The 26644-nt window shown below is 47.0% G+C and overlaps 2 pseudogenes across 1 annotated transcript; both read right to left on the bottom strand.

The window, feature by feature from the left end:
* Window positions 1-1003: 1003 nt before the first annotated feature.
* LOC114640863 lies at window positions 1004-5343 on the bottom strand (annotated as a pseudogene). Its single transcript, XR_003714214.1, has 9 exons — window positions 5130-5343; window positions 3956-4127; window positions 3539-3690; window positions 3288-3448; window positions 2492-2668; window positions 2168-2309; window positions 1783-1970; window positions 1295-1436; window positions 1004-1194 (listed from the first exon to the last, which is right to left on the bottom strand). The product of XR_003714214.1 is annotated as a cytochrome P450 2D10-like (transcript).
* An 11691-nt stretch (window positions 5344-17034) lies between these two features.
* On the bottom strand, window positions 17035-21737 carry LOC114640867 (annotated as a pseudogene).
* Between the last annotated feature and the right edge of the window lie 4907 nt (window positions 21738-26644).

Below are 26644 nucleotides of genomic sequence, written 5' to 3' on the forward strand. Positions count from 1 at the left end.
CTCTGGACAGCTGGGGCTCAGGGACATGTGGCACCATTTATACCTGTAACAGGGAATAGGCAAGTGGTCCCTAGTTACTTGAGTGTGACTTGGAGCATGTGGAGACAGTTCAGCCAAATGTATGCTCCATCTCTCTGGCACCCACCAGGCCCCTGGACAGTGAGACTCACTGAGGTTCCCTGTGAGCCATGTCCTCAGCCTGAGCTACACTGGTGACTGGGAGTCCCACCCTCTAACACATCTGTCAGACAGCAGGGAGTGTGCCAGACTCCCTGGTCTCTGCTGTCACTTTGCCTGTTGCTGCTCTTCTTCTCTGTCATTTCTCTGCAGTCACCACTGTGAGGACAACAGTCTTCCTGTCTCTGGGAGCCCTTCCACTCACTCACATCACCACAGGCACTTGGGGACCACCATGTCATGTCCCCAGACAGGAGCAGTGCTGACTCTTAGTGGAAGCCTGCTACAGCTGTCCCAGAGACCCATGGAGAGCTGACCTCTGCGTTCAATGTGTTCCAACCTGGTCAGCACTGATGGGTCTTAATGAGTGATGCAGGGTCAGTCAGCTGTCACTCCTGACCACAGCCTGCCTTTTTGTTTTCTTCCTTCCTCCTTGCTTTCTCTTTCTACCCTTCCTTTCTTCTTAGTGTACCCTCTTCAGAGGGCTGCTTTAATTTTACCAGGCAGACTCTCCTGGTTGTATAGCCCAGGCTGACCTAGGCCTTGCTGTATATCCCAGGATAGCTGCACACACATGATCCTCCTGATTTGGGATCCCAAGTGCTGAAACTGCAGCCCTGTACCAATGGTGCAGACCCAGCACACTCTTCAATCTCAGCAGTCAAGTTGTCTCCTGGGGAGGGATGAGGCAGCTGGGAAAGGGTGGTTGGACAATGTTGTCTGAGGACCCAGCAAGACAGGGCTGAGTTTGAAGTAGGAAACAGCAGTTGCCACAAGACAGGTTTATTTAGCATGGCTCAGCCTGCCCTGCAGAGCAGGTCTGGAATTAGTGTCCTTGTTCCCTCATCACAGCACAGAGCTGGTAGGGGGAGGGAGCAACTGGAAAAGCCAAAGTGCCACTGTCACTGGGCCGGGGCTGTCCTGCAGGCACCGAGAAGCTAAAGCGCTGCAGGAGGCAGGTGAAGAAGAGGAAGAGCTCCATGCGGGCCAGGGGCTCCCCCAGGCATGCTCGGCGGCCTGTGGGTGGTAAAGGGCTCAGTCAGTCTTGGACCTGATTGGGGCTCCACCCTCTGGGACACCCTGGGGACAGACAGGCAGCCAGGCCCCACAGAGGCACCTGCTGAGAATGGCATGAAGGCCTCATGCTTCACAAAGTTGCCCCGGGCATCCAGGAAGTGTTCAGGATGGAAGTGGAGGGGCTTCTCCCAGACAGTCTCATCCTTCAGCACGGAGGTCAGGTTGGGGATGAAGGTCGTCCCCTGGCAGAAGGCACATGTTGTGAACAGGGACTGGGGTTGGGCTGCCTAGACCATAGTAACCATGTTCACATGCATAACTTCTTCCCTGCACTCACTGCATTCCCTCATTCAATCCGAATCCCAGAGGTTCTCAGAATCTTGGTGAGCCCTGTGACAGATCCATGTGTGCAGTGCTCCATTAAGTGATCTTTTGCCATTTTGTTTGCCATTTCCCTTTCCCGACTCTTGAAGGCTGCAGCCTGCATGCAGTGTGGTCCTTGTGAACATGTTGAGAATTGTATGTAGTGATCTCTCCTGCCCTTGTATGACAGTGGTCATGATGAAATACTAACAGGCCCAGGCCTACCTTGGGGATGAGGAAGTCCTGCACTTCAATGTCATGACTCGTGATGCGTGGAAAATTCATTGGAATAATGTCCCCAAAGCACTGTATCTCATGGATGACAGCATTGGTGTAGGGCATGTGGGCCTGGTCTGCCATCTCAGGACGCCACACCTGCCCTACGACCTCGTCGATTTCCTTTTGGACTCTGCCTGGAGGGACAGCATCCCCTCAGTGAAACCGTCATGGGGGACTTCCCTGTCTTACAGCCATATTAAGGGCTCAGTCCATGTGAAAAACAACAGTGAGCAGTACTGAATTCTTGGTTAAGTCAGTCCTAGGAGCCACAAGTGTCTGAAGTCATCTGGGGAGTGTGCCCCTCCCTCTCTCCCAGCCCAGCCATGCTCACTCTGCACATCTGGATGCAGGATCATGAGCAGCAGGGCCCAGGACAGTGTGGTTGAGGTGGTCACCATCCCTGCAGTGAACAAGTCAATGACCACCATGCGCAGGTTCTCATTGTTAAAGCTGCTCTCAGGATTCCCCTTGGCCTTGTCCAGACAGAAAGATGAGACTCAGTCAGGAGAGGAGGTTCACGTGGCCTCCCATTGTCCCCTGGGCAGCCCAGGTGGTGAGTTACATGGTGATGCATAGGAACACATCCTTCTGGCCTCACAGCTCCCAGGACATCAGCCCACAGCCCCTGGCTACATCACTTGGAGCAGCCAATTACCTTCTCTATCTCTGCCAAGAAGGCATCAGTCAAATTTCGGGGTGGCTGGGAAGAGTTCCACGTGGTTTTATTCTCAGTCAACAGGTTATCCACTATGGCCACGAAGGTCTTGTGACGTTGGAAGACCTTGTCAGCCAGCCCTGGGATGCGCAGGAGAATCGGGAATGCATTAAGAACCTGCGAGAGACACAGGAATTCTCAGAGATTCCTCTTCATAAAATTATTAGTGACTCATGATCACGTATGGGGCTGCTGTGCCATGGTGGGTGTAAATGACAGGACAATGTATAGAGTCAATTGTCTCTATCTTACAAGGGTCCCACATATCAAACTCAGGTCTCCAGGCTTGCTTGACAAGCTCTTACCCACTCACCATTTGGTTGGCTCCTCAGTGCTAGTGATGCTCACTGTCTACCTGGACCAGGCTCAGTGCCAGCCTCCTTTACAGTGGACTCAGAGCCTGTCTGTCCCCACATGTAACCTGCCTCCTCCTTAATTGTTAAATTTGCAAGAGCCACCTAAATAGTCTCGGAGACCCAGGTAAGCAGAAGGAATATTCTACTCTGGTGATAACCACAGGCTTTGTATCTTCCATGAAAACTGAGGGACAATGTTCTCTCCCTTTCTGGAAATCCTGATTTGGTCCACTTTTCTCCTCCTGTCATTGAACAGTTTTCAACAGTTGTATCCTCCTGCAGTTGATCCCCACAAGGCCTCTTCCACAGCCTTGGCACACAGCTTCCCGGGGAAGACAGAATGCACAGAAATGACATGATCAGTATGCCTGAACTCTTACCCCAGGAATGAAGCTAGAAACTTCTGACAAATTTTCTTCCAGTATTGTCAGCATCCTGATGAGGTAAGGGTCTTCATATTCAAAGTGACGGGCAAAAATGAGGGATGCAATCACATTGAACACCGCTTTGTTCAGCATGGTGTTGGGATTGATGGACCGCCCTGGGAGTAGAGATGCAGTGGAGATACGAGCAAGTCCATGGACTGCCCATGTCTCCCATTGCCCAACTACATCCCTCGCCCATCACCCACCAGCCTGGGCAGTGAAGGCATCACAGAGGTGGCGGCCTCCTTGGTCACCCACTGCTCCAGAGATTTCTTGCCCAGGCCGAAGTTGCACATGGTAGACACAGAGAATCGCCTCTGCTCTCTCCACTCCGGCCCGTATGGTGCAAGGACCACACCTGTAGACACATCTGTGTGTAAGCAAGGATGCCCAGCTATGCTGTCTCCTGCTCTCAGCTGCTCTCTCCTCCTCTGGGTTCTGTCCTAGTCATGAGCCTCTCAAAACCTTGCTACCACAATGCAGTGCATGCCTTCTGGGTAGTCACCTGGATTTCAGTGACTTTCAGGAATTGCTTGACTGCATTCCCACCCACATTCGTGTTCGTGCTTCCTCTGCTCAACGCTATATCTCGGAAGCCATCTGCACTGTCCACAACTCTTTACCTTGGGATTTGGGTTTCAAACCCAGGCACTCAAAGATGGGCATTGCAGGGAGGTCACCAGTGTTGTCTCCATAGGTCACCAGCACTTTCTGCATTGCTTTTAGTCCGTTGATCACAACTACAAGCTTCCAGACCATCTGAAGGCTGAACATGTCACCATAGCGTTTGTGAAGCTGAAGTAGAGGGACAGAAAACATAGGAAGTGGAGGTCCACACAGATCATAGATCAAGGCTCACTGCACAATCATTGTCAAATTGTGAGCATGCACAGGCAGTTTCTATGTGCGTATGTGCATGTTTGTATATGTTTACACATGCGTGCTTGTATGTGTGAATGAATGTGCTTATGTGCATGTTAGTCCACCTCTCTCTCTCTCTCTCTCTCTCTCTCTCTCTCTCTATCTATCTCTACCTCTCTGTCTCTGTCTCTCTCTCTCTGTTTCTGTCTCTGTCTCTCTGTCTCTCTCATGTTATGTATGTAAGAATGTGTGTGTATGTGTATGTGAGTCTCTCTGTGTGTGTATATGTGTGTGTACATGTATGCTTGTGTGTGTATTGCTTATTATTGATTCTTCGTCCTCGTATATCCTAGGAAATGCTGTGGAAATGCTGTTCACAGAGCTTCATCCCCTGCATCACGATTCCTACCACTGTGGCTTCTTATCTTTTAAGTTCAGCAAAGGAATCACTGTAGATATAGCATCCCTGCTGTGACCTAGATAGAGCCAGAAAACTGTCCTGGGGTCCCTTAGCATGTCAAAACACACGAAGAGACTCTGGTTCCTTGAGATGGGCAGTGACTCCAGAGAGCACACAGTAGCTAGAGATTCAGGCAGTCACAGCCCCTTTCTCTGCTTGGTGTCCTGACTGATATGGTACAGTGGACCTCACAGAAGGCCAAGATTATGTCTCTGACAACATCATAATGTACTTGGGATTTCTATGGTTACAGTCCTCTTCAACCAGACTAAACCCTGCTGTCACATCATGAGTCACCTCCTGGACTTTGTCTCCCAATCTTTTTGCCCTAGAAATTCCCAGCAGGTGTCACCAAAACAGTCCTATGCCTGTCTCCTCTTGGGGATCGGATCCCTATCTGACCAGTGGCTCGATCCCCACTATGTGCTGCTATGGACACCATATCCTCAGTTACCATGGACCACTAAGTCACTCACCTTGTACAAGCTGTATGGCATGTTATCTAGGTTCACCTGGAGCAGGTTACCCAGCAGAGGCCGTGGCACAGGGCCAGGTGGGTAACGAGAATTCCAGCGCTGGCGCCGGTACATCAGGTCAACCAGTAATATAAAGATGACTGTGAATATGGCCACAGGCCACAAGCCAGTCCCAGTCAGCAGCCCCATTACAGCCCCACTGCTGCCCAGGCTTCCCAGAGACGAATAACCAACACTCAATACAACACCTAGGATCAGCAAGCCCGAAGGCTGGATCCTGCCACCTTATAAAGGAGTGCCAGAATTGCCCTTTGTCCTCTGTGTCTAGCCCCAATCCTGTGTTTGTTTAGCTAAGTGTAGGGAGTAGCCAGTGATATTCAGTTGTGGATAGCAGCTGGAATATCTGGGTGTCAGTTAGAGGCAGTGGGGGGAAGGCAGCTGGAGCATGTTCCATCTTCAGTACAGGCCTGTGGTCATCTTTTTCATCAGTCAGCAAGATATACAACATATGATTTCTCAGACCCAGTCTGAGGGAGCTGAGAAATGGTCTGAGAATCTTGGGGAACCACTAATTTGGTTTGGAACTTGTCACCTGCTGGCCTCTGTCTTTTATTCACTCTTTGCTTCTTGGTGGCTCAGTGTCTTCTGGCAACAATCTTCCTCATGGAGATAGGTAAGGTAGATTTCTTCCTTATGCAAGAGGCCTGTGGTCATTGTGGGCTGCCATGGGGAAACCAGAAAGATGACTCCTGAGCTTTCAATGAAATGGAGCTTGTGAGCTGGGCACTGCTGGACACACTGCACATGCCTGCTCTCCATTCACGAGGGTCAGCAGAGGCTTAGTCCTTGTCCTTGCTGGGGATCCAGATCTCTAAAGATCAAAGGTTCAGAAGTCACAGTGGAATCTAGACAGGTTCTCTCTACTGCACCTCTAGTGTAGCAGAATCGAGGCAGGAGCTGAGCAGAGAACACACTGTGCAGCTCCACAGGAAATAGTACAAACTGTTCTCCTCCTATCTGCTGCTCATGCCATGCATGCACTGATCACCTATGTGTCCCTGGAGCCTGTAGGTGACTCTGTGCTTCTTGCTGGCCTGAAGCCTCTAATCCTGCTCCCTCTTACTGTCCATGATTCTTGGTTCTGCTGAAACCTGTGTCCTGGAATTACACCATAGATTGGGGCAGAGTTAAAGGTCTTTCTCTAGTCCCATATTGGACTGAAAGGAGACCTACATTGAGTCAAGACAGCAGCATGGATCATGGGTAAAAAGGGATCAGAGAGACAATTTTTTGGTCATTTTCAGTTTCAGGCTGCTGGGTTCCTCCTGGTTTGCTCCAGAGCCCTTCCAGGGTATGCTCTGGTGCCTGATGATTAAACCTGTGTGTCGGTGCTGGGAGAAACATGTGATTTGGCCTCTCATCTCTACCTGTCTGTGTTATTCATGATATTATTAAAGAGAAGCAGTGGTGCTGACTGGGTGCTGTCCCTAGTGGGTGATTGGCCGGCTCAGGCTGGATTTTCCTGCATCAGGTAAGTGAGCCCTTTTGAGGTAAATGCACAGCCAGTGAGGGATGTCATACCTGGTGTGCTGTAATGGGTTTCCTCTCTGTCTCCAGCTCTTGGGAGAGGACCTGGATGCCCTGCTAATCATCTGCCTGCTGGCACTGTACACTTCCTTTCATCTTCAGTCCATGTCTTGTCAGCTATGTGAACAACTGAGGTCTGTCAGGTCATGTGACTTTATGGAGATTGGGGTCTGAATATTTTTGTCAGCAGCACAGGAGTACCATGTCCACAACTGGAAGCTGGGACTGAGTCCCTGGCCATCAAGCACTGCTGCTCCAGGCCAAAGTGCTCCCAGGTTTTCAGTTTTCTACACACATGTTAACAGATACTTGATCACTGTCTTTTGGACTCCACTGGAAGAGGTCAGATGCAACCTGGCATGTTTCTCCCAGACACTGATGTGCACTGTTTATTCTCTTTTCTACCTTCCATCTGCCTTGTTTCATTCAAATCAGGACTAACATGTGTCTCAGGGTCATCTTTAGGTGTTCCCATTTCCCTAAGCATCCTGAAAAGTCCGATGTGATTCACTGGAATGACAGTGATTCTTGCATATGGCATGGGGAAAGCTTAGTTTGGGCAAAGGATGGCTGAGGTTGGCTTGAGTTGGTGACACTTTCATCCCTGGAGAGTTCTGTAACCCTTATGGTGTAAGGCCACTGTGTACTGTGGTCCATTACCATGTGTTGCTACTTATGGAATCTGAAACCACAGAACCAATGCTTGAGCTGCACATTCTGTAGGTAACAAACTGCAGGAATTGTAAATATTTTGACTTAACCTTCATAATAAAGAATGAGAAAATAGTACCAAGACAGAAATGAAGGGAAAGGAATGAAGTACAGGATCACAATATCAGGTTCCAGACTGAGACTGAGGAGGATGAGACAAGTGTGGCTCTATGAACAGAGAGCCATGATCCCAACCATCCACAACAATTGAGGCAGCTTTGCATTGGTTTTTAGAGCTTTAAAATTCCTGGTCTTTGTTGAAGAGAACATTTTGAGTCATGACTTGGAAATGAGAGACCTTCCCAACAAGGCATCCATTGGGTTTGGTATTGTGACTTCCTGTTGTGTTGAGGTAGGTGCCAGGATTTGTGCTGGACCAAACAAGGCTGAAGGATACCTAGTATTTCCATCAAGAGTTTTCTCTGCATAGGAATCTGTAGAGCCCGCTGCTCATTGAACAGTAAAGAAAATGTTTGTGGATAGAGTTGTAGAAGACGTTAGGATAATAGAGTTTCTGGAGACTGAGACATTAGTCATTGTTGAAGGTGGAGTGAAAAAGGAGAGTTAATTGTTGTAACTTGTGATGGTCGTACTACACTTGGTAAAATTGTTGAGAAATACCACAGTTAAAGGGCATAACTTTGGGGTGAACAGGCCTTTCTAAATAAGAATCTTATTCTATAAGATTACAGAGAGGTCAGGCAGGGAGTTCTGGCCATCTGATGAGCTCTGGAGGAGCAGCTGGAGGTTTTCTGAATGATTGTGGTGTTGGTGGAGCTTAGAAGACTAAGCCATGGTGGTGTCCTGCATAGAGCAGTAGACCAGTCTGTGGTGACGCCTTGGTTATGGCAGTAGAGGGGATATGGTGATGGTACACCAGGATATGGAAACTAAGGTGCTGTATGCAATGCAGGTGGAAGAAGTTATGATGGCAAAGGTAAAGGAGGAAATATTGGCAATGGTATCTCTGAGAGGGAGATTATAGGGATTTTTGAAAATTACAGTGGATAAGAGCAATAAAGTTATCGATCCATGAAAGGAGTCAGAGTCAGTGGAGGACACTCAGAGGTCCCTATGGTTGTGCCTGTAGATCTGGTGGTGCCATAGTGTCAAAAAGAGTGGAAGATGGATCTCTGAGTTCAAGGTCAGTCTGTTCTACATAGGGAGTTCGAGGCCAGCCTGGGCTGCATAGAGGTACCCTGACTCCAAAAAATTCGTGAAAGGATATTTCCTGCCACTGTGGAATGAGGCTGTAAATCTCATTTAAGTAGTGAAATGGACACAGGACAGGCATGTGGAAATTAGCAACCATGTTCTCAAACAACCAGAGGGTCAAAATGCAAAGGGTATCGGACACGTTAAGGTGAATGAAAACAATGTTATGCAAAGTACACCAATAACGAAATAAACCATCAACTCTCCCACACTTCCAAGAGACCAGAAGTGTGAAGAGCATGCTGCAAACCCTGGGCTCAACCCACAGCACCTCTAATACATATACATAGGAAAATCAGAGGAAGAAACAACTGGAGTAGATCCAGACTGCCATTGCCTGGTTTTTATCACTGTGTTCTAACACAACAGTGGGAGGAAAGTGCTTGTTTCATCTTAGAGGTTATAATACCATCATTTAGGGGAGTAAGGGCTGGGACCCCAGGCAGTAGCCAGTGCAGAGACCAGGGAGGAGTGCTACTTACTGGCTTTTTAGACTTCTTTCTTATATCATTCAGGACTATGTGCCAGTGGTGGCAGCATCCACTGGTTGCTGGGCCCTCCCACAGAACACATCACACCACAGGCCAGTCTGCCAGGAGCATCTTCTCTATCTCGGCTCTCTCTTCCCAGAGAAAACTAGCTTGAGTCCAGCTCACAGGACTGGCACATGCAGAGACAGCAGAGAGGGGATTAATGATAGTTAACAAGGACATTAAGTAAAAGGAACTCTTGGTGGGTGATCTGGGAGAATTTCGGGAAGCAAAGGAGTAGTCAAAATTTATCGAATGAAAAAACATTTTTAGCAAGGTGGTGGAGAATCCCTTTAATTCTATGACTTTGGCGTCAGAGGCTGGTGGATCTTTGAGTTTGAGGCCAGCTTGGTCTACAGAGTGAGTTCTAAGATAGCCATGACCACAGAGAAAAATTCTGTCTCAAAAAACACAACAAAACAAAGAAATAATAACTCTCTCACACCTATTCAATTCCTTCTAAAGCCCCCCATCTACAGTTGTGTCAGTGATATAGCTCAATGTTAAAGCATTTGTTTATGGCAGTTTTAAGGCCAGGCATTGAAAGACACCTCTCTGTGTATTTGAGTTTCAGTCCCTTGGACAGGATGGCTCCTTTCACTATTCGTTCAATCAGATGCCAGGGTTGAACCATTCAGGAGGAGGGCAGAGGGATCCTCAAAGCCTGCAGACTTCTCCTTGTGCCAGAGCTACATTAGCTGCCCCTTGTGGCTCCTTAGAGAGAGCTCGGCCCATAGGTCTATGACCTTAACTAACCACAGCATCTCAGGATGAACTGGGGACTCTAGTATCTAGATAAGTCCTGACATCTGTAATGAGGCTAGTATGCATGGCTCTGGTGCCTGTACCCTCCTGATTCTATTCATTGGATGTCAGGTTGTAGAGCAATTCTGGAAATCAGTAGAGTAGAACCAAACATTCAGAAAAAAGGAAGGAGAAAAACATCCAAAGAAACAATCAGTCTAAGTAAGGACAGTAATGGTACCGGCCATGTGCTTCAGGAATGCTGCTTCTGACATCATATCCAGGGGATTGAAGGCAGGTGGCTGCAGTGGTGGCTCATGGGGTAGAGGCCTTGCTGAGGGGGCATGAAGATCCTAGCACCAATGCACACACCTGGGCTCTGTGTTGTGTGACAGTCACCACAGCACTGGGGCAGGGCCTGGTGCATCCTCATCATTGTCCAGCCAGTCTCCCTGAAAGGATGAATGCCATGTTCTCAAATATTAAAGGTGAAAGGGTGTAGGATCATGAAAGGTAGCCTGGTGTCTGGTCAACCACTGACTAGAAATGTCTGGAGACCCCAGCAAGGGACAGCATGTTTTTCTGCCATGCTCCCAGAATCTAGGCTCCTGAGACAAGACCACAGCCCTCCATAGACTAATGTTCTTTAGCCATGTAGGACAACAACCCCTAGCTCCTCCATAGTTAGAGGGTGAGACTAAAGTCCATGGAGCCTCAAGACATATTTCCATATTATTGAGTGCAGAAGGGTGTAGCCAATTAAGCATTCCTTCCCAGTCCCTCCTTCCTACAAAAGATAGTCCTGAAAACCCTGGAGTACAGTTTTTCATCTACTTTCAGCCTTTATAATAAACATCTTCAAACCATGGACTGTTTCATTTATCGGAATCTGCATTGGGAAACTGTGGAGTAGGCCTTTGCCTAGAGAGCTGCTGTCTAATCTCTGTTAGAAGACCTCTCTGCATTCCCAGCCAAGGAGATCACCAACCCAAGCCAGTCAAGAGAGCCACTGCAGCAAACCAAGAGGTCTCATCCTCAAGGGATATATCCAGTGCTTTTCTCACTTTCTTTCTCTTCGGCTGTGGGCCAATGCAGCCCGTCCACCCCCTTCTTTTCCAGTTCTTCCTCAGCTCTCATAGCCCAATGTGAGTGCCCAAGAGCCCAAGAACAAAATGAGCTAGCTCTGGCACCCCTGGGACATCAGACTGCACTCCTTCACTCCATTGCAGCCAGGTCTCAAGGCTTCCCATAACCTGACGCCCACCCAAGCATAGAGAGAGCACAGTCAAACTTCCTGGTGCCTCTGTCGAGATGCAGGAAACACATCAACCTAGCCACTAGTCTAGAAACCACACACACATCAACCCAACAAAAGGGTATATTGGAAGAAACTTGACTTTGACCTCTCACATCCTCACATAGATGCACAGGCTGGAGCATCAGAACACACATACACACAACACACAACACACACACACACACACACACACACACACACACACACCCAGGCATGCACACATACAGGTACACACAAAGATACACACATGTATTCATACATAGACACGCAGATATACACACACAGACACTTACATGCAGAAACACATACAGAGATGGACACACATACACATAACACTTGCACATACAGACACTTTCACACACAAAGACATTTGATCACACAGATACATATAATTCAGATACAGACACATGGATACTTATTCTGCTACATTGTATTTGCAGTGGAGTTCAGTGATTAGGCAGTAGAAGAGGAGGTGGAGCTGGTGTGGAAAGAGAGGCAAGGAGGAGAGAAATAGAGGAAGGGGAGTTTTGGGAGCTGACCCTTAGCTAAAAACGGCTATCATCTTTACAGCCATCTCGAGCCATATACCCTGATAAGAGACTTGTTTTCAAAAGCCCACAATAGCTGAACACACTCTGGTAAACATCTTGTTTTGCTGCTTAGTGCCACCAGCAGTTAGGTACACGGGGTCTCCACGCTGCTAGGCACATGACACAGTGCCTTCAGCTGAGCTTGTCCACAAGGGCAAGGCACGTGGTAAATGGTATAAATACCCAGGATTTCCTTTCAATAAACGAGACTTGATCAGACTCTGTCTTGTCTCCATTTTTCGTGTCTCGCCCCTCCATACCCACTCTCTCTCTTGCTAGACCCTGACCTGTTGACCAGAGCAGCAGAACTGGCCATTACAAAGTAGCAGAATGGACTGTTACAGGGGAGGAGAAGAGGAAGGCTATCAGCCATGGAGAACCACAGATGGGTCCAAAGCTGTCCAGGGTATCAACTTCTATCAAAAGTTAGATATTGGGTAACAACTCTGATTGCGTGGGCATCTTCTTGATTGAACATTTCTAAATATATGAATTCTACCTGCAAGCAGACAGAAAATCATTAAGCTTTGAGAGTCTTATTTCTACCAGGTACTATGATGATAGTAGACATTGTCTGGGATTCAGCTGAGCTTTGTACATGGAGCATGGTAGATTGTCAGAGCCATCCCCATGCTGGCATCTCGTGGGTGCCAGGGCCTGCCCATCTAGCTATCCGGAGCTGTGGTCAGAGCTGAGGAGCAGCGAAAACATGGTGACTGTCTGGGAACAAGCCAGACCAGGCACAGTTTTCTAAATACCACTTCTAAAAGTTGTGCCCAATGTGGGGCATGAGCCCACTACCCTGAGATTGAGAGTTTTGTGGTGTACCTACTGAGCTAATTGGATCAGACCGGGTACCGTTTTCTAAACATCACCCCTACAAGTGGAGCAGCAATTAGGGGAAAGAGTATTGTTTGAAATTTAAGACAATTCAACTGATAGTTAAAGTTGTATTTTTTATTTTTTATTTTTAAAAAGTGAGTGAGTAGCTCTGATAAGTTTCAAGCGACTTTAGCTCAGGAACTCTGAACAAGAAGCTGCTTGCAGGCAGGTCCCCTGCTGAGTGAATTGCAGGCTGCTCTGAGTCAAGAGAGCCAAATGAATAAGCCTCCATTTTGGAGTAGTTAGTGTTATCTGATGTAACTGTGAATTTACAATATAGAGAGTATTTGCTTTTAGGAAAAAATTTATAAACAGATTTGTTGGAATCACGTGGAAAATCTGGCCTGGGGTTCAGAACTAGATAGGGAAAGATAGGGAAAATTATCACTGACTCCAGGTCCAGAGTATAGTGATATTCATTGCCTGATTTGATCAGGTAATAAAATTTGTCTGTGGCTCTTATAATAGACTTACATATAAATAAATAACCAGAAGGCTGCTCCAGACAGAGAGCCAAACTGATCGATGGTATAAATAAAAAACCTGCTCTAGGTAGAGAGTCCAACAGAAAGATAATATAAGTCAGGTATATTAAAATGGTATAAAGTTATATTGCCTCACAGGATACTCGGGTTCTGTCTAATGTGGGCCCAACTGGAATTCTGGGTTTAGTTTCTGCTTGGCAAAATAGGATTGAACTGAAAATATACAATACATTACATATTCATTCATTTTAGATTGCTTTAACTTTCAAAATGGGTGTGATTCTGAGTTGTGTAGCTATATTTTTCCTCTGGAAAATAGGTCAAGATAAAGGTTTTTCTGGTTACTGGTTCAAGGATATTCTGATTTGGGAAAAAGGCTTTGTCTGTGTGTTTTCAGAAGAGGCCATTAAGGTAGTTATACCTTCCAGAATTATATGGATCAGACATGGTAGAGGTAGGCCTCCAGAAGACTAAATTTCAGAGACTCAAACACAAAATTATCTTGATGAGGCTAAAATTTGTTTTGAGATTTGTGTATTACAGAATATACAGCCTTGGTGAATGGATCTCCTTGTCAGAACATGCTGAACTAACCTGCTTGAACTCCTGATGTCCTGGACTTCCAGCTGGATCCAGTTAAGACACAGACATCAGAGCCTTATAAACCGCTGGTGTGGCCTTCTTAGGCCTACTAACTCCCCTATTTACCCTTTCCCCTGCCCCTCTTCAAATATCTCAATACCTAAATTCAGCTTGAAAAAGTTTATGAAGAATTTGGGCCCCAATTCCCTGGGCTTGGCGACTGATGTGGTTAATATTAGGCTGTATTTCTAGGGGAAAGTAATGATTTTATTGGAACAGGGAGGAACAGCTAGAATTGATTGTATAGCCATATTTACTGGTATAAATCTGTATAATTGTTACTAAGCTGAAGTTATAATGTCTTAGATGGTACAAATCATATTTTGCTGTAAATTCAAGGGTTTCATTGTTATAATTTCTTCTATTCCAAATTTGTGGGTACAATCCTTAGACTCAATCCTTCTTTAGCTGTTTATTTGAACTGCTTTTAGATGATTAAACAATGTCAGTAAGGGCCTATAACAAATTCATAGCTCTGAGTTTATTGTTAGTGTGTTTTCTAGATTTTAATTAGAAATAGGTAATTAACAGACAATAGTCCAGATTGATTTACAAAATTATTAGTTTTAAAAAAAATCAGAAGTCCAAAGAATTGAAAGTACAGACATTCCTTTATTAAAAATCACTTGACTGCTCTTGAAAGATTCCTCTTCTTGGATTCTAGGAAGAAATTGAGCATCTTTGGGGTTCCTCCAGTAGTGGTGAGACAGCCAGTAGGCAAACTGCCTCTTTTCATCTACAGACAAAATACTGTCCAGGAAAAGGACACACTTGGAGAATAGTCCACTGATTATATCTGCCAAGGCAGAGTGATCAGACCTTCAATATTCTGTATTGTAGGTCTGTCAGATGATCCTGGGCCGGAAGGCAGAATATTAGATGCTTCAATATTTTGTAGCATAAGGGAGTGTCCAGGTAATATAATTGACTATGTTTTGGAAACTATGCTTTGTGTTTCCCATTTCTTCAGTTAATTCAGTCATTCTGGATTTCTTATCAGGTTGATGACTAATAGTCTCTTAGCCAACCCAGCCTATTTACTTTGAGAGGACAGATTTGAGAGGATGGTTTTCAGATGGCATTCATTCTAAAGCCAAGATATAAGTCAGGTACAGAACTACAGTCTATTAAGTCAAGATAGATGACAATGGTCTTTTTATTGAGAACATTGGACTGGGTATTAGGTCTGTCTTGTTCATTAGTATTAAAAATTGGTGATAGTTATGCCCTAATTATATTTTGAGGGAAAGTTTTTTTTCTGTTTTATTCTAACAGAAAAGGTGATATGTAGCAGGATACTTATCCTGTTACATTGTATTCACAGTGGAGGTCCGAGATTTGGCAGTAGAAGAAGAGGTGGAGCTGAGAGAGAAAGAGAAGAAGGGGAGGAGAAGAGGAACGCTATCAGCCATGGAGAGCCAGGAATTGGTCTAAAGCTGTCCAGGGTAGCAACTTCTATCAAAGGGTCAGATATTGGGTAACAAATCTAATTGTGTGGGAATATTGTTGATTGAGTATTTCTAAATATATAAATCCTTTAGGTAATCTTTTAGCTTCAAGAGTCTCAATTCTACTGGGTACTTCAAGGCTGGCAGATATTGGCAGAGCCATCCCCCATGCTGGAATCTCGTGAGTGTCAGCGCCTGTGCATCTAGCTAGCCAGAGTCCTAGTCAGAGCCGAAGTGCAGCGAGAACATCGTGGCTGCCCAGGAGCAAGCCAGACCAGGCATTGTTTTCTAAATATCACCCCTACAGACACATGAATATTCACCCTTGTACACACAGACATGTACACATACATGAATTCATAGCATATACACATACCAATACACACAAACCTACATCACCACACATGCCTGCACACAAATGTACATATGCCACACATAAGTGACTACATGATACACACATGAGCACACACACATAACTCTTGGGTATGGAGCACTGGAGTGTTCTGACTGAGAACACATAAGGCCTTGGGATCAATCCTCAACACCACAAGAAGTAAAATGGTTATGCTGGTGGATATTAGTGATGCCTGACAAAAATAAAACAAAAAAGGTGCTCAAACAACTGCATCAATCTGCCTGGTATGTCAAGGAGTGTGGACAGGGCTGAAGGGTAACCTCAGCTTAGGGAGTTCTGTCCTTCACTCCAAGATAAGTTGCTTGAGTCCTGTTAGGCTGTGGGAGACCTTGACTGAGAACCTAGGACATGCTGATAGCAGTGTCTCTGCACAGCTGGGGCTCAGAGACATGTGGCACCATTCATACCTGCAACAGGGTTTAGGCATGTGGTCCCTGGTTATCTGAGTGTGACTTGGAGCGTGTGGAGACAGTTGAGCCAAGTGTATGCTAAATCTCTCTGGCACCCACCAGGCCCCTGGACAGTGAGACTCACTGAGGTTCCCTGTGAGCCATGTCCTCAGCCTGAGCCACACTGGTGACTGGGAATCCCACCCTCTAATACATCTGACAGACAGCTGGGAGTGTGCCAGACTCCCTGAGGTTTGCTGTCTCTTTGCCTGCTGCTGCTTTTCTTCTCTGTCATTTCTCTGCAGTCACTACTGTGAGGACAACAGCCTTCCTGTCTCTTGGAGCCTTTCCACTCACTCATGTCACCACAGGGTCTTGGGCACCACCATGTCATGTCCCCAGACAGGAGCAGTGCTGACTCTTAGTGGAAGCCTGCTACAGCTGTCCCAGAGACCCATGGAGACCTGACTTCTGCCTGCAGTTTGTCACCAACCTGGTCACCACTGATGGGTCTTCATGCCTGACACAGGGTCAGCTGTCACTCTAGACCACAGCCTGCCTTTTTCTTCCTTTCCTTCCTCCTTCCTTTCTCCCTCTCTCTTCCTGTCTTCCTGGTGTACCCTCTTCGTAGCTCTGCTTTAGTTTTCCCAGGCAGACTCTCCTGGTTGTAAAGCCCAGGCTGACCTAGGCCTTGCTGTATACCCCAGGATAGCTGCACACACATGATCCTCCTGATTTGGGATCCCAAGTGCTGAAACTGTAGCCCTGTGCCAATGGTCCAGACCCAGCACACTCTTCAATCTCAGCAGTCAGGTTGTCTCCTGGGGAGGGATGAGGCAGCTGGGAAAGGGTGGTTGGAGAGTGTTGTCTGAGGACCCAGCAAGACAGGGTTGGGTTGAATCAGGACACAGCTGTCACAAGACTGGTTTATTTTGCATGGCTCAGCCTGCCCTGCAGAGCAGGTCTGGAATTAATGTCCTTGCTCCCTTATTACAGCACAGAGCTGGTAGGGGGAGGGGGCAACTGGAAAAGACAAAGTGCCACTGTCACTGGGCCGGGGCTGTCCAGCAGGCACTGAGAAGCTAAAGCACTGCAGGAGGCAGGTGAAGAAGAGGAAGAGCTCCATGCGGGCCAGGGGCTCCCCCAGACATGCTCGGCGGCCTGTGGGTGGGAGAGAGGCTCAGTCAGTCTCAGATCTGATTGGGGCTCCACCCTCTGATACACCCTGGGGACAGACAGGCAGCCAAGCACCCCAGAGGCACCTACTGAGAATGGCATAAAGGCCTCTTGCTTCACAAAGTTGCCCTGGGCATCCAGGAAGTGTTCAGGATGGAAGTGGAGGGGCTTCTCCCAGACAGTCTCATCCTTCAGCACAGAGGACAGGTTGGGGATGAAGGTCGTCCCCTGGCAGAAGGCACATGGTATGAACAGGGACTGGGGTTGGGCTGCCTAGACCATAGTAACCATGTCCACATGCATAACTTCTTCCCTGCACTCACTGCATTCCCTCATTCAATCCAAATCCCAGAGGTTCTCAGAATCTTGGTGAGCCCTGTGACAGATCTCCCATGGGTGGCCAACCCAGCAACCATCCCTGGGTGCAATGCTCCATTAAGTGATCTTTTGCCATTTTGTTTGCCATTTCCCTTTCCCGACTCTTGAAGGCTGCAGCCTGCATGCAGTGTGGTCCTTGTGAACATGTTGAGAATTGTATGTAGTGATCTCTCCTGCCCTTGTATGACAGTGGTCATGATGAAATACTAACAGGCCCAGGCCTACCTTGGGGATGAGGAAGTCCTGCACTTCAATGTCACGACTCGTGATGCGTGGAAAATTCATTCGAATAATGTCCCCAAAGCACTGCACCTTAAGGATGACAGCTTTGGTGTAGGGCATGCGGGCCTGGTCTGCCATCTCTGGACTCCTCACCTGCCCTATGACCTCATTGATTTCCTGTTGGACTCTTCCTGGAGGGACAGTATACCCTCAGTGAAACAGTGACAGAGGACTTCCCTGTCTTACAACCATGTTAAGGACTCAGTCCACCTGAGAAAGACATCAGTGAGCAGAACTGGGGTCTGGGTTAAGTTAAGTATCTCAAGTCATCTGGGGAGTGTACCTCTACCTCTCTCCCAACCCCAGCCAGACTTACGCTGCACATCCGGATTCAATACCATGAGCAGCAGGGCCCAGAACAGTGTGGTTGATGTGGTCACCATCCCTGCAGAAAACAGGTCACCCACCTCCATGCGCAGGTTCTCATCATTAAAACTGCTCTCAGGATTCCCCCTGGCCTGGTCCAGGAAGAAACAGTGGGCTCAGTAGGGAGAGAAAGCTCCACTTGGTCTCCCATTGTCCCCCAGGCAGCCCAGGTGCTGAGTAACATGGTGATGCACAGGATGACATCCTTCTGGCCTCACAGCTCCCAGGACACCAGCCCACAGTCCCTGGCTACATCACTTGGAGCAGCCAATTACCTTCTCTATCTCTGCCAGGAAGGCATCAGTCAAATTTCGGGGTGGCTGGGCAGAGTTCCATGTGGTCCTATTCTCAGTCAACAGGTTATCTACTATGGCTATGAAGGTCTTCTGACCTTGGAAGATTTTGTCAGCCAGCCCTGGGATGCATTAAGAACCTGTAGGGACACAGGAATTCTCAGAGCTTCCTCTTCAGATAATTATTAGTGACTCATGATCACGTATGGGGCTGCTGTGCCACGGTGGGTGTAAATGACAGGACAATGTGTAGAGTCAATTGTCTCTATCTTCCATGGGTTCCACATATCAAACTCAGGTCTCCAGGCTTGCTTGACAAGCTCTTACCCACTCACCATTTGGTTGGCTCCTCAGTGCTAGTGATGCTCACTGTCTACCTGGACCAGGCTCAGTGCCGGCCTCCTTTACAGTGGACTCAGAGCCTGTCTGTCCCCACATGTAACCTGCCTCCTCCTTAATTGTTAAATTTGCAAGAGCCACCTAAATAGTCTCGGAGACCCAGGTAAGCAGTAGGAATATTCTACTCTGGCGATAACCACGGGCTTTGTGTCTTCCATGAAAACTGAGGGACCATGTTCTCTCCCTTTCTGGAAATCCTGATTTGGTCCACTTTTCTCCTCCTGTCATTGAACAGTTTTCAACAGTTGTATCCTCCTGCAGTTGATCCCCACAAGGCCTCTTCCACAGCCTTGGCACACAGCTTCCCGGGGAAGACAGAATGCACAGAAATGACATGATCAGTATGCCTGAACTCTTACCCCAGGAAAGAAGACAGAGACTTCTGACAAACTTTCTTCCAGTATTTTCAGCATCCTGATGAGGTAAGGGTCTTCATATTCAAAGCGACGGGCAAAAATGAGGGATGCAATCACATTGCACACAGCTTTGTTCAGCATGGTGTTGGGATTGATGGACCGCCTTGGGAGTAGAGATAGAGTGGAGATACGAGCAAGTCCATGGACTGCCCATGTCTCCCTGTCCCCAACTACATCCCTCACCTGTCACCCACCAGCATGGGCAGTGAAGGCATCACAGAGGTGGCGGCCTCCTTGGTCACCCACTGCTCCAGAGATTTCTTGCCCAGGCCGAAATTGCACAGGGTGGACACACAAAATCGTCTCTGCTCTCGCCACTCAGGACCATAAGGTGCAAGGACCACACCTGTAGACACATCTGTGTGTAAGCAAGGATGCCCAGCTATGCTGTCTCCTCTCTCATCATCTCTCTTCTCCTCTGGGTTTTGTCCCAGTCATGAGCCTCTCAAAATCTTGCTACCACAATGCAGTGCATGCCTTCTGGGTAGTCACCTGGATTTCAGTGACTTTCAGAAATTGCTTGACTGCATTCCCACCCACATTTGTGTCCCGTGCTTCCTCTGCTCTTTGCCATATCTCCGAAGCCATCTGCACTGTTCACAGCCCTTTACCTTGGGATTTGGGTTTCAAACCCAGGTACTCAAAGATGGGCAGTGCAGGGTGGTCACCATTGTCCTCTCCATAGGTCACCAGCACTTTCTGTATTGCTTTTAGTCCGCTAATCACAACCATGGGCTTCTAGGCCATCTGCAGGCTGAACACATCACCATAGTGGGTTTGAAGCTGAAGTAGAGGGACAGAGCACATAGGAAGTGGAAGTCCCCACAGACCATATATCAAGGCTCACTGTACAACCATTGTCAAAACGTGAGCATGCACAGGCAGTTTCTATATGCGTATGTAAATGTTTGTGTATGTTTACACATGCACACTTGTATATGTGAATGTATGTGCTTATGTGCATGTGAGTCCACCTCTCTCTCTCTCTCTCTCTCTCTGTCTCTTTCTCTCTCTCTTTCTCTCTCTCTCTCTCTCTGTACATGTATGTTTGTGTGTGTTGCTTGTTATTGACCCTTGGTCCTCATATATCCTAGGAAATGCTGTTCACTGAGCTCCTTCCCCTGCGTGAGGATTCCTACCACTGTGGCTTCTTATCTCTTAAGTTCAACAAAGGAATCACTGTAGATATGGCATCCCTGCTGTGACCTAGATAGAGCCAGAAAACTGTCCTTCGGTCCCTTAGCATGTCAAAACACTCTTGTTCCTTGAGATGGGCAGTGAGTCCAGAGAGCACACAGTAGCTAGAGATTCAGGCAGCCACAGCCCCTGACTGATATGGTACAGTAGACCTCACAGGAGGCCAAGATTATGTCTTTGACAGGATCATAATGTACTTCGGAATTGTATGGCTACAGTCTTCTTCAACCAGACTGAACCCTGCTGTCACATCATGAGTCACCTCCTGGACTTTGTCTCTCGATCCTTTTGCCCTAGAAAGTCTCAGAAGCTGCCACCAAAACAGTCCTATGCCTGTCCCCTCTTGGGGATCAGATCCCTGTTTGACCTGTGGTTTGATCCCCACTGTCGGGAACAGCCCTGCTTATACACTGAAGGCCTAAAATCAGCCATAGTCCTAAAATCAGCAATAGGCCTGACATACATGCCTGCTGGCACCAAGTCTTGGGTCTCTGTTGAAAAACACTGAAACAGATAGCTGGGAGTTATTGTAAACAGACAGCTTTGGTGGAAGGCTGCCAAGTCTGGCTCATAGGCCTTGCAGATGGATAACCTTGGTGGATAGTACCAACTTAGATAAAGACAAGTGAATCATAGGCGGAGTCATAGTGGTCTGTCCCCTGAACCTTCACCCAGCTGACACTCTGTTCTGGAAGATAACTGTACTCCCCCTGAACACCTACGCTCCTACGTCATCCCCTTCCCCACATCCTGCCTTTTTGTGTATATAATCTGTGTGTGCAAAAGTAAAAATTATGATCTGATCAGATTATAGACAGGTCGTCTTTCCTTTTGTCTTTGCCTGCTCTCCCCTCCCCCTGCTCTCTTTCAGGTGACCTCCCCGGACCCCTGTTTAATGTCCTGCTGGACAGGACACCCCACTATTTGCTTCTATGGACACCATATCCTCAGTTACCATGGACCACTAAGTCACTCACCTTGTACAAGCTGTATGGCATGTTATCTAGGTTCACCTGGAGCAGGTTACCCAGCAGAGGCCATGACACAGGGCCAGGTGGGTAGCGAGAATGCCAGCGCTGGTGCTAGTACATCAGGTCCACCAGTAATATGAAGATGACTGTGAATATGGCCACAGGCCACAGAACAGTCTCCGTCAGCAGCCCCATCACAGCGCCACTGCTGCCCAGGCTTCCCAGAGACCAATAACCAACACTCAATACAAGACCTAGGATCAGCAAGCCCAAAGATTGGATTCTGCCACATTTTAAAGGAATGCCAGGGTTGCCCTTTGTCCTCTGTGTCCAGTCCCAATCCTGTGTTTTGTTTAACCAAGTGTATGGAACAGCCAGTGATATTCAGTCCCTTCCCAGGAGCTGAGCATTCTTGGCTAAGCATGATAGACAGGTGTCTAGTGGACCTAGGTTTCAAGATGGATGATCTGATCATTGCATGCAGAAACATCACCGGGTCTGCTACCCATGCAAATCTTTGAAGGCTTGAGGACATTGTCTCAGAGAGGAATGAGACCTCCCACACCCTCATGGAGCGCTTTGTTGGCCAGATATGTGGGGTAACAGGCATTCAGTCAATGGCTTCTGTGGGGTGTGTGAGCAGTTGGAAGCTGTCTCTTGCAGTTGTGGGCAATAGGCTGGAGCCTCTATGGACAAAAGAAGGGCAGTTGTGGAACACAGCTGGAATCCCTGTGTGTCAGTGAGAGGCAGTGGGGGGAAGGCAGCTGTAGCATGTTCCATCTTCAGTACAAGTCTGTGGACATCCTTTTCATCAAGCAGCTAGACATAAATACATGATTTCTCAGACCCAGTCTCGGGAAGCTGAGGAATGGTCTGAGAATCTTGGGGAACCACTAATTTGGTTCAGAAACTTGTCACCTGCTGGCCTCTGTCTTTTATTCACTCTTTGCTTCTTGGTGGCTCAGTGTTTTCTGGCAACAATCTTCCTCATGGAGATAGGTAAGGTAGTTTTCTTCCTCATACCAGAGGCCTGTGTTCATTGTGGGCTGCCATGGGGAAACCAGAAAGGTGACTCCCAAGCCTTCAATTGTCGGTGGCGTGTACTCGCCAGCGAGATAACACAGATACCAAAGTTCTTCAGCAGATCTTTATTACGATGTTATAGAGGAAAGACCCGCTGGAAAAGGGCCGGCTGGTGGAAACCGGCTGGGAGAAAAGGCCCCGAGCCCCGGGAAGGTCCTGGTTAAATACCCCCTGGAGTGATGTGTACATATCTGGTTTGTTAATTGCCCACAAAATCTATATGCCCCGGGAAGGGCTTGTGACTTCGCGCGCTTTCCCCTCACACAAAGACAGTAAATTACAGAACTTGTGAGAGCATCGGATTGCCAGAGATGTCTCTGCTTTCCACGGCTCTCTACATCTCCCCCTTTTTGTTTTAAATGAGAATCACAGGCACTGGCCATTTCCCGTGTCTTAGGCTAGTTGATGTTTTTCTATAGCCAGCACCAAAGAATGGTGAGCTCCCTGTCTTAGGCTACGAGGGTTGCACCCACACCTGGCATTCTTGCCAGCAAGAATGTGCACCCAGGTTGTGGCCACTCGTAATGTCCGTCATGGGGCAAACTCACAGCTCGTGGTGTACCTCTGGCATATGGCATCAACCTATTCCCGTTGTTGGGACCAATGGCAACTGGCCTGGAGACAAAAAGATAGAGCTGTCCTTGGTCTGTCTGGCACGGTACCAATCAAAACTCAAACTCAAGCCCGATCAAGCAAATTCCATTATGGGGGAATAAGTGATCAAGGACTAATAGTTTGATACAGTCTTCCCCACCTTACCAGGTGCAATGGAAGCAAGTCCTCTGGGTGTAAAGGCTAGGGGAAACTGGGAGAGATGCAAACACCCATCCCTGTGCAATGGAGTCACCTCCTAGGGGTGCAAGGGCTGTTTGTCTCAAAATTCAGGTACCAGAGCTACACAGACAAGGACCAGTCAGACTAAAACTCCTCACTGACCCAGTGCAATGGGCTGAGCCCTTGGGGTGCAGTAGCTGAGGATCTGTTTGCTGGCTATTTCTTTAGCATAGACAACCAGATTTCGGGAGATGAACCTTGTTCTAAGGCTGCAAGTGCTTGGGTAATCACGACGTTGTCACGTTTCTGTTGATCTCTGAGCTTGCAAACCAACCAGAGTATGAACACTAATCCACAACACAGGGTTGTACCAGGTGGAGAGTCCTTCAGTCAGCGAAATGTCCACACGCGTTGAGTTGATGGCTGCCACCGCTGCTCGCAACTTCTCGAGAAGTTCATCAAATCCTTCTGACCATTCTCCTGTTAGGTAACGAGACAATTGTCTGGACAAATTAGCTGCTCGAGTAAAGTTTTCATATTGAACACTAGTAATACAGAGTGCTCCCAGACTTCTTTCACATCCCAATTGTGCCAATTGAAAGAGGATATCTATCCTTTCTTCTACCAAGTCTAGGCGCTGATTAACAATCATCAATCCGCCTTTCAATTCAGCATTAGCAGAAGTATGGAAGTTGCCTGCCTCTGTCACTGTAGCGGACAGCCGATTTAAGGCTGCTGCTGTTTGGACTTTGGTTGTCATAGCAATCCCAGCAGCTGTAGCTGCAATGGCAGTGACTGATATCGCTGTTATTATGGCTGCAGTTATGCCAAAGTCTCTTTTTTGTCTGAATAATGATAGAGTAGAGGGTGTTTCAACAGGAACAGGAACCCATCGTGGCACTCTGGCAACCATGGCACGCTTAGCTTGTCCAACAGCCCAACACTGAGACATCATGCATGAATCATTAGTGCATTTTTCAAATGAGGAATTGGAAAGAATAAACAAGAAAGGTGGAAAAACACACACTGGTGTAGGTGAAAATACTGTTTGATTTACAATAATCTTGTTAACTCCAGTAATTAACTGAATAGGATTTGTCAACTGAGGGATCGGATCTGCACTCTGTTTCACCATAGTTCCATTGATAACTCCTGTAAAGGATGTTCTTCCTGTCGCTCCGCCCTGGAGAAAGGCTAGCGAGTTGAGGTCGGTACAACTGCCATTAACTCCACAGAGTAGCCATTTGTGAAACGGATTCATACTAATGCTCTGTAGAAAAGGACCCTTTCTCATTACCGCGTCAGCTCCAGGATCTCCCAACATATTGGGTGAAAAGGAAAAAGTTTCATTGGTATCTGCCCATCGTGTTACTCTGGATTGACAATCAGACCAAGGCAGAACAACTCCCTCATCTTTTAGACTACAAAAAGGAGAGACCTTAGGTTGACGAGGATGTTCTCCATCAATAAGTTTGGGTGATAAAAATGTTCCATCTATCCAAATTGCTGGTTGCAAAAAGGACTGTGAGAACTCTTTGACATAACTATTGTCCTTTTCATTATCATTCCTTTTAGTTGTTAGTTTAACCCAGTTTCTCTTTTCATAAAACCACCCCAAGGTTCTCTTCGAGAGAGTTATACAGTTTCCTGTCTCAGTAATCTGAAAACAGAGAGAACCCCGTTCAGGCAAGGAACGATTTTCTCCCAGGGGGGCCTGAATTTTATCATAGGGAAGATAAGGTAGCCCCATGGTTCTATTAGTTGTAAGAAATCTTGGAAACACCATGGCATCATGTCTAACAGGTATAGGTTTAGGAAAGGCAGATAATATAGCCCATCGTTGTTCTCCCCATATACTAGGAACCCAATTCTGGAGGATCCAAATTAGGACTGGAAACATCTGCAGATGAATTCTTCAGGGTGTCATCTTCAGTCGTCAAGAGCCTTCGCGTCAGTCTCTCTGGTAGCCAGAATGGATTGTCTTCCTCCTGTGGAAAAACACAGACAGCTCCCCTGGATCTTATTAATATAGGATCCGGGCCATTCCATTGTCCGGTCAAGACGTCCTTCCACTTGACCATCTCCTTTGGCCTATCAGGCTCTAAACAATGACGGTCAGCAGCCGAATGGCCCTGACTGTCCAAATTCAAAAAATTGAGGGTAAAGAGTGCTATAGAAACGGTGACTCGTGGCACTGAGGGTAGAGCTTCCTCGACTCCCCCTTTTTGTTTTAAAAAATAAGATTTAAGAGTACGATGAGCCCGTTCTATAATGTCTTGTCCTTGAGGATTGTACGGGAGACCTGTCAGGTGGGTCACCTCCATTTGGCGACAAAATTGTCCAAACTTCTGAGAAGTATATGCTGGTCCATTATCGGTTTTGAGAAGTTTAGGCTTTCCCCAGGCACTCCAGGCCTCAAGGCAATGCTGGATAACATGTGTTGCCTTTTCTCCCGATAACGGGGAGGCAAAAATGATTCCAGAACAGGTGTCAATAGAAACATGTAAATATTGAAGTCTCCCAAAAGATGGGACATGAGTAACATCCATTTGCCAAATCTGTAATGGTCGAATTCATCGTGGATTAATTCCCACATGAGGCACTGGTAAAAATTGACAGCAATTCTGACATTGAGTAACTATATCTCTAGCTTCCTTTCTAGATATATCAAACCGACGATGTAATGTCTCTGCTGTCACATGAAATTTTTTGTGAAAATCTTTGGCTGAGTCTAATTTTGAGGATAAGGCAATAGCAATCAACTTTGTGGCTCGATCTGCCAGGTCATTTCCATGAGACATTGGACCTGGTAGACCTGAGTGAGCTCTAATATGTGTAATAAAGACAGGATGTCTCCTATTAACCAGGATAGATTGAATCTTTTGAAAAACTTCTGCAAGCTTGCTAGATGGTTTAATTAATCCAGCAACTTCCAAGACTTTAACTGCATTTACCACATAAAGAGAATCAGACACGATATTTAAGGGGCCTGGAAAGGTTTCTAAGACTTCCAGTACCACCAAGCATTCTACAATTTGAGGTGAAGTTTCATGGTATTGTTTGGCAGTGACTTTATTATCAACCACATAGGCACCTATTCCTGTTTTAGACCCATCTGTATATACCACTACCCCATCTGGGAGTGGTTCTTGAGATATGATATGTGGAAATACAATGGCTTGAGTTAAAGCAAATTGTAAAATAGGATGTTTAGGATAGTGATTGTCTATTTGGCCATTAAAGGA

This window comes from Grammomys surdaster, unplaced genomic scaffold (genome assembly GCF_004785775.1).
Source record: "Grammomys surdaster isolate TR1022 unplaced genomic scaffold, NIH_TR_1.0 125852, whole genome shotgun sequence".
Taxonomy (NCBI): Eukaryota; Metazoa; Chordata; class Mammalia; order Rodentia; family Muridae; genus Grammomys; species Grammomys surdaster.